Here is an 8,790-nt window from a genome sequence, read left to right on the forward strand (position 1 = left end):
TAAATAATAGAAATAATAATAGAAATAAAATTATTATAATTTATTGCTATTATTATTTATAAAATTCTCATAATTATTATAATTGTATTTCTATGATTATTTATATTATTTTTATGATTTATTTTTTACCTACGTGACTTTACCAAAAAAACCTAAGAGTATTACTTATTCCTATTGGCGAAAAGTTTCACCGGCGTGACGTGACCCCTCCCTCCACACCCGACCATGCCAGCTCAGAGGTTTTCCCTCGGGCACCTCCCCCAGCGTCCGCGCTTGCCAGCTTAGAGGTTAGTTTCCCTCTGATTCTCTCTGTCGCTCGCTGCGTCGCTCACTCGAAGGTTCCTTTTCCGTCGCCTGCCTGCACGAAGATGCCGCGAATTGACAACGACGTGAAGCTCGACTTCAAGGATGTCCTCCTGCGGCCCAAGAGAAGCACCCTCAAGAGCAGGAGCGAGGTCAGACCGCGATGGCGATGATGATGATGGTGATGGTTGTTGTCTTGGTTGTATGAACTCCCCTTTGCGAATGACCACCACGCACCCGTTCTGGTTATCTCGACCGCTGTGCTAATAACAGCCGGCATTCGCCATGATTTGGTGATCGTGTAACTCTGCCCCGGTCGGCAAACACAAAACGTCGTCCTCTACTTACGATGGAGATGCGTTACAACGACCCCCATCGTAAGTCAGAAATGTCGTAAGTCGAAGATGGCCTATAGTGATAATTTAGCCAAAACAGAGCCATTTACAGTACAATACTGTATAAACTATATACAGCATTAATTAATTAAATACAATACTCTAGTGCACGGTAAAATGTAAAGTTTAAAAAAACAAGGTCAATTTTTAGCCCACCTATATGAACTGCAACTTCACGCAAGGCGTGAGATGCGTAACATCCCGGCAGCGTCCCAACTTACGGCATCGTGCCTCGTACGCTGCTGCGTTTGCCTACCGCGCGAAATTTTTAATATTTAACAATTTTGTCGTATCGATATCGCCCATCGTAAGATCGAAATAGCGTAATCGGGACATGTAACTCGGGACTACCTGCATTGTGGGTTGACAGTCGTACGCTGCTGCGTTGGTCTACCGCGCGAAATTTTTAATATTTAACAGTTTTGTCGTATCGATATCGCCCATCGTAAGATCGAAATAGCGTAAGTCGGGCCGTCGTAACTCGGGGACGACCTGCACTGTGGGTTGACAGGCGTCGTGACAGATTTTCGCCCATTAGTTAGGAGGGACAATCGGAGAGACGGTGCCACGTTCTGGCAGCGTGGGCCCTCTCCCCCGTGTGAGCATCGCTACCACAGCCGCTGTTGACCCATAAGGTTCGTTGATGGTCGCGTTCCTATTATTGGCTCTTTCGGTAAAGTCACGTAGAAGGAAAATAATAAATTAATAAAAATAAAACAATTAAATTCTCACGACGTTTCGATTGCAACACAAGCAATCGTCATCAGGTGTGAAAACCACTTTAGGTGTGAAAGCCGCCACTTTTTTTTCAAGTGTTCTTGCTGTGGTTTCACACCTGATGATGATTGCTTGTGTTGCTATCGAAACGTCGTGAGAATTTGATAGTTTTATTTTATTAATTTATTATTTCTCTTCTACGTGACTTTACCAAAAGAACCAAGAATATGTAGCCCCGCAGTCACGAAAGCTTTAAATCGGTTGCGTTCCTGTTGGGGATTCACCGGTGCCGTTAGCTGACCACGGCATTGGTGAAGTATGGTCAAACGACCCCCATGACCGACGTGGCGTGCTGTGTTATTGGGACGTTTGGCTGGCAGTGGATGGGAAGGGGTGGGAAGGTTTGGGTTGGTGCTCCATGTTCGGAAGCTAAGTTGGATTTAGCCTCCTGGCAGTGCTTGTATTGGGCGACCAGCATGCATGGACAAGGCTGTGTTAGGCTGTTGGTTTGGCCATGTTTGTTTGTTTGTTGTAGTACGGAGTTAGAATGATGGCTTTAATCTAAGTTGTCTTGTGGTTGTTTGTTGTTTGACTTGCATCCCACTGGGATTTTTGCACAGAGAGTTGGTGTAATGGTGCTTTTTTCTGTAAGATTTTTTGCTGTTTTTTCCTGGATTTTCTTTTTGCACAGTCACTTTAAGATGTTTTCTTGTTCATGTTTTTGTTGCGGTTGCACCCGATTCAAGAGCCGAATGGCTCACAGGGTTATACCAAATAAATGAAAGTGAAAACTGAAACTACAATGCTCAATCAAACGGAAGAATTTCACTAACCCAGTAATTTACATCATCATATCTCATGTCCGGCTTTAATCTTAATACGTGTTTATCCACTATCACTGTGTATGTTTGTTTAAAATTGTATTGGGTTGTAATGAGTTTTGTTTTGGTGGCGCGAAGCACCAATAACAGCGGCAGGCAACGAAGGTGAAAGCGAGCTACTCAATTTCCTGAAGATATAAAAAAAAACTATCCTATAAACTTTGTTTATTTTACCAGGTAAGGCCCACCGAGCTTTACAGCTCTTTTTCTGAAGCAACCTGGACGCAAATGATAGCTCAACGACGTGGCTTATCACGTGGACATTTAGAACAGCCACATTCTCAACACGCGCATTTCTTAAGCTCATAGACTAAAACGTTGGACATCATTCCAAACAACACTCGGCACAATCCGAACACTCATCGGAGAAGTAAACCGACACGGTGCTAATGGAACAACGCGTTACGTTATTCCGCCCTCCAGGTTGATTTGACTCGCACCTTCACCTTCCGCAACTCCAAGGCACCTACACAGGAATCCCCATCATCGCTGCCAACATGGACACCGTGGGAACCTTCGAGATGGTTAAGGCCTTAAACAAGGTGATGGTCTGAAGCTTTCGTGACTGCAGGAATCCATACTCTTTGGTTTTTTGGGTAAAGTCATGTAGGTATAAAAATAGAATAAAATAAATCACGACGTTTCGGGCGCAACACAAGTGTCCGTCATCTGATGATGCCCGAAACGTCGTGATTTATTTTATTTTTATACCTACATGACTTTACCGAAATAACCAAAGAGTAAGGTGATGGTCCCCAATTCGGCGGTGGATGGACATGTTTGGGTGGTCATGTTGTTGCACTGCAGGCTACTGGGTGTCGCTATGACTGCATGATTTTGTAATCTGTGCACTCGTCTAAATGCTAGCTAGTACTGTATAACTACAGACTGCATGTCTCCATATTGTACCCCATTGTCACTGCAGACAGCTGTTTGGTTATTATGAATGCGGTGCACTTTAATTTCATTGTGTATTTGAGTTTAGCGGAGACGGTATGTGGCCTAATGTTTTAGGGAGGCCTAAGTAGATTTTTTTTATTTTAGTTTTTTTTTTAACAATGTGAGAACTCAAATACGAGAAGAGTCTGATTTGCAAGAGTGACCTTGATCTCCAAAATGACAAAAAGCTAAACAAAAGTTTGTTGCGAGTAGAGTTTCTATGGCTGTATGTACGTGGCTTTCAGCAGTCCGTTTGTAGCTTCAGTCTCAGTTGATAAAGACGAAGCAATCATGCGTCAATAATAAAGCCATCGGCATGGGGATGTCATATGGTTTTAAATGTCAAGTAGTTCGGCTCGCACCACTCGGATCAGTTTTTCTCGTCAAAATCAGCACCGTTGTCAAAATGTGAGCCTTAAAAGCCCTTTATACCAGTGCGGGCATGCTAAAATAATTGTGAATGTACTTTGTCTGCAGCACACCCTCTTCACTGCTGTGCACAAGCACTACTCTTTGGACGACTGGGTGGAATTTGCATCCAAAAACCCCGACTGTTTGGAGGTAACTACAGTTGGAAGATACTCACTGCTGGTTGCACCGGTGTGATGAAAGCACCAATTTACATTGTATGATGCTAAATATGATCACGTGTACATGCGAAGCCTTTTTGTCAATCCACTGCTGGAGGAGGCCTCTCACTTCGTATAGGCTGTGCGAACCAAATTACTCCAATGGTTGCAATCGCGCTTTCGTGGACCTGCCATCATTGTTGAACCGATGTTGGCAAGTCTAAAGTACGGTCCCATCACAATACTCAGTGCCCGCATTTGTGTGTGCATGTTTGCCAACGTACAGAGTGATGGCGCAGTGAGTGCACTGCACTATGGACCTAGAAACCTCGGTTCGACATACTGCCATGCTTAACATTCCTGGAAAGCATGATCAGAATCGGTCCCCGTGCCTCCAGACAATGGTGGCCTGGTGGCCACACAACCCTCTCATTCGCTGTTCAGCCCTTAATAGGTGCCCGAGAACAGCACTTGCCTCAACAGTGTGTTTAAAGGCTACACAGTAGATGTGTGTGTGTGTCTGTGTTCTTTCCAGCACGTTGCCGTGAGCGCAGGCAGCGGCACCAAGGACCTGGCTCGTATTTCAGCTGTGCTGCAGGCCGTGCCAGCCGTCCGCTACATCTGCCTGGACGTCGCCAATGGCTATTCGGAGCACTTCGTCGAGTTTGTCAAGAGCGTGCGCGAAAAGTTCCCTGATCACACCATCATGGTAAGATGATGCCCAGAGTAATTTTGCCACGATTTTTGGACACCCGTTCTAACGCACTGTAACTGTAATCATAGCTTCCAAAGTGAAGTCAGGGGTCGGGGGAGGGGGAGATATTCCCACCTCCCACCCAATTTGTCAGAAAAAATATATACTGTAGCTCCTGCCAATAGATAAACCCACACCATATCGGTTATGAAGATTATTTCTCCACAGTTACACTGGTACTCCGGGATATCCATTTCTTTCCATCGCTAAAATAACACACACAATGTAACTAGTATTGGACAAACGTCCCAATGCTGAACATTATCCGCAAATGGCTCGCTTGCTATTCCACAAAGCGACATCGCCCCATTTTGCTGAAACTTCGGAGGACCCTCTTGAAAACGAGTCATGAGACTCTGTCAGCCTTTCCTGGAAAAACAAGAAAAATAATACAATTAATCATGTTAAACTAAGTAACCATCATGTCCTTTCCCGTCAGCTACAGCACCTCCATACAGTCGACCATGTTTTACTACACATCTATAGTATCACCTGAGCACTGTCCCTCCAATCTTCACCGTCCTCTCACCTTACACACCCCCACCCCTTCGTGACGTCATTCAAACCCTCTGACCTATAAAATGTCCGCGCCACCTGTGCATGTAACCTCCTTATTGCGCTGTGCGTGCATCTTTGCGACAGGAAAAGCACGATTGTGTGATTGCGTGCAGTGTTTGGTTACATAATGTGAACGGCCTTCTGTGTGCACAGAGCAATATAAATCCGCTGAAGTCCTTTGAAATTGTCTTTTGATGTTTGTCGTTCACAATGACGAGGTCATTGGTAGCATGCTTGTTAGTGCTTGTCTGACTGCATCCTTTCAACTAGGTCGCAAAGCGAGACAAATTTGTGACTCAATTCAGTCTTTCATCATTTGCTGTGATGTATTTCATAACCTCCATGTGTTCGTGCATGTAGGCGGGCAACGTGGTGACGGGGGAGATGGTGGAGGAGCTACTTTTGGCTGGGGCTGATATCATTAAAGTTGGAATCGGCCCAGGTGGGTATTGATCATCATTTCGCATGTGCGGAGTGGCGAGTCATTCAACCGTATTACGTTAAAAATATAACAGGTAAAGGTGCAGCCCTGCAATTGTTTGCTCATGCCTCTGCTGGTGGAAGAGCCTCCAATGAGAGGGAACACCTCTGGAGGGTATTTGGCCTACTCTTCCACACTGGCTGGAAGAGGTATTTACACATTCACGATCCCACCGCACGTGACCTACCCATCAACTGACTGTGGTGTTCCAGTTTATAATGCTGGATAGATGGCGGCAGGGGGAATTGAGGAAACTTTCCCGTTCTGTTGTAATAATGACAATTATTTACCTCGAAGTGGGCTTGGGCAGGATGCATTACTGCCCTCAGCTGCCCATCACATAGCCCCACAAGCTCTTAACATCTATTTTGCATGGTGGTCACCCATCCAAGCACTATATCCAGGCTCCGACTTTCTTAGCTTGCGAGATCTGATGAGGCAGGTGCATTCTGCATGATATTTTCAGAAGACCTGTGTGCGTATAAATCATGTTCTGTGGCATAGGTGCACACAGCAATGTTGCACCTTACTGAACAGCACAAGCTCCCGTATGTGTGTCTGCATGTCAGTTTGTGTGTGTGTTAGTGTGTGTGCGAGTGGGTAGCGGTAGTGTAACGGTTAGTATGCTGCGCTACAAACCTGGCGACCCGAGTTCGATTCCCGCTCACGGCCGACACCAGTGACGATTACCTGAACCGGTCCTGGGCCTCCCTTGGTCGACTCAGCCTCAAATGAGTACCTGGTGCGGTGTGTAAACATCGCCACTGGGGAGACAAATGCGGCCGGGCGCGGTGCTGGCCACCCACCCCTCGTGTGCCGGTCCAGCCTTCATGGGTACTCGCTAACAGCACTTGCCCTAACAGTCTGTTAAAGGCTATATGGAGAATCTTTCTCTTTGTGTATGTCTCTATGTCTCCCTGTCTGTATTTAACTCTCTGTGCATATATGTAAGTCTGTCTTTATTCGTCTGGGTTTTGTGTCGGTTTGTCTGCCTGTTTTATTATGTCTATCTTTATACTTTTTTGTGCGTCTGCCTGCATGGCATGTCTGTGTGTGTGTTTTTTCCATTTGTGTGTCTGTATATATGTCCTTTTGTCTGTCTGCATGTCTGTGTGTGTTAGCCTGTCTGTGCGTGTGTGTCTTACCGCTTGTTTGTCTGTGTGTCGACACACGTGTGTGTAGGCTCGGTGTGCACGACGCGCACCAAGACCGGCGTGGGATACCCGCAGCTGAGCGCCGTGCTGGAGTGTGGGGACGCCGCACATGGACTCGGCGGGCACATCATCTCGGTGAGGACGTTGCCGGACCAGCCAATATTAGGATGTCTGTCGGAGCACGTGCTGTTCGCGAGCACCTATTAAGGTCTGCACCAGTGCAAGCGGAGGTGGTATCGCCCAGCTGCCTCTGCATTCCCAGTGCTGATGTTTACAAATCACCGCGGCTGGTAATGATGGAATGAGACAACACTGTTTTTCAGAGCATGTACAGCAAACCCCTTGCCCCTTATGGGGTTACATTCTTGAAAATATCCACAATTGCCAATATCCACAATCCGCAAACTCAAATGGTAAAACTTGGGTTTGGTTCACGGTTCGTAATACGACACCCCCTCCTTTTGTTTAATGTTATCCTACATCCAAACATTAAACAGGAGGTATTTTGAATGTAAAATACGATTAATGTTTTCTAGTGTTAGAAATACCTTGTATGGTAAATGTATAGAATGAAAAAGAATGAATGTAGCGTGCAATACTGTACACGTATCCGCGTACAGTACTGCACACTACAGAAAGAAAAATCGTGCGGCTGAACCTGACTACCTCACTGGACGCTGAGAACACATGACCTGGCCCCTGTGATAGGCCGCGAGCAGTACAGTTACGATGCGCACAGGAATCTCGCGTCAACCGTGAATGGTCGAGCCACAGGCGAATTGTACCTCAATAAGTTTGGCACGAAACTGCCAACCGCGATAGTTAAACCCTGCGAGAGGGAAGGGTTTGCTCTACAATATTGGCTCACAACGTGCATGAAGAAGCCAATTAACAATTTTCATAAGTATTGCTGTACAGAACATTCTTTCACTCGAGGTGAAACACTGCTCATCACATAGCACAATTATAATGGAATTGCTGTAGCGTTAACAACAAAAACTTTTTTATTGATTTCAAAAACTTGGGGGGTTGGGTCACATGATATCGCCGAGTTCATGGAAGGATGCTCAATTTCCAAACGCTGTTGGATCTCCGCTTAGCTTCCGAGTTCTGATGAGATTGGACACATTTCGGGTGGAACAGGTGTCATCTATCACCGTCCTGCGATGTAGCAATCCATCTAGCACCTGCACATTAGCTGATTTCATGGCTCCATCTCTGTAATTTCTGGGCGTGTTCCTCCTCAGCCTACCACTCCGTCGTTCGTATCTACCACCGGCCATGTAGCCCTGCTCGCAATGAGAACACGTGCTGTATGACGCTATGTAAGTCGTTTGTATGTTCTGTCTTCATGTAACAGCTCTCGTGCCGACTAGGTGAAACGTGTATTTCTTTATGCGTGTGCATCTCTGGCAGGACGGGGGCTGCACTTGCCCGGGCGACGTAGCTAAGGCATTTGGTAAGTAATCGCAGTTTCTGAATTTTTTTTACTAAACTATCAAACATTTTTTTTATTTTACCAGGTAAGGCCCACTAAGCTATATAGCTCTTTTTTCAGAAGCGACCTGGTCAAAAATGATAGCTCAACGAATTGGCTTTATCGTGTGGAAATATATAGCAGTCAACACTCTAAAACACATGTTTCTAAATGTGATGGGAATAACCAGAAGACCCGGAGAAAATCCTCGCCACTGTAGCGAGATATTTGCGTGAATTAAGCTTCCATGTCACATGCAAGCATGAGCAGGCGTTCTTTGCAAAAACGCACGCACTACCACAGGCTTTCGTGTGTTCACACAAGTTATCGGTGACACAGTCACTACATTTACAGCTACACAGATGAGATGTGTGTGTGCGTGATATGTGTCTGTGTGGCTTTGGCTTCCACTGGGTCAGCTCAACATCAAATGGGTTCCTGCTATGGAGTGGTCAGCCTCCTTGCTGGCTGGGACAAATATAGTAGGAATGTAATATTTGTGGTTTGCAGGGGTGTCCTGGAACAAAGTTGGTCATTCATGTATATACAGAGTGATCCATTT

General features: G+C 45.7%; 1 pseudogene; it reads left to right on the top strand.

Annotated features, from left to right (window-relative positions):
• The first annotated feature begins 368 nt into the window (after positions 1–368).
• LOC121852689 lies at positions 369–8,210 on the top strand (annotated as a pseudogene).
• The last annotated feature ends 580 nt before the right edge of the window (positions 8,211–8,790 follow it).

The sequence above is a fragment of the Callorhinchus milii genome, unplaced genomic scaffold (assembly GCF_018977255.1).
Source record: "Callorhinchus milii isolate IMCB2004 unplaced genomic scaffold, IMCB_Cmil_1.0 Scaffold1043, whole genome shotgun sequence".
NCBI classification, from domain to species: Eukaryota; Metazoa; Chordata; class Chondrichthyes; order Chimaeriformes; family Callorhinchidae; genus Callorhinchus; species Callorhinchus milii.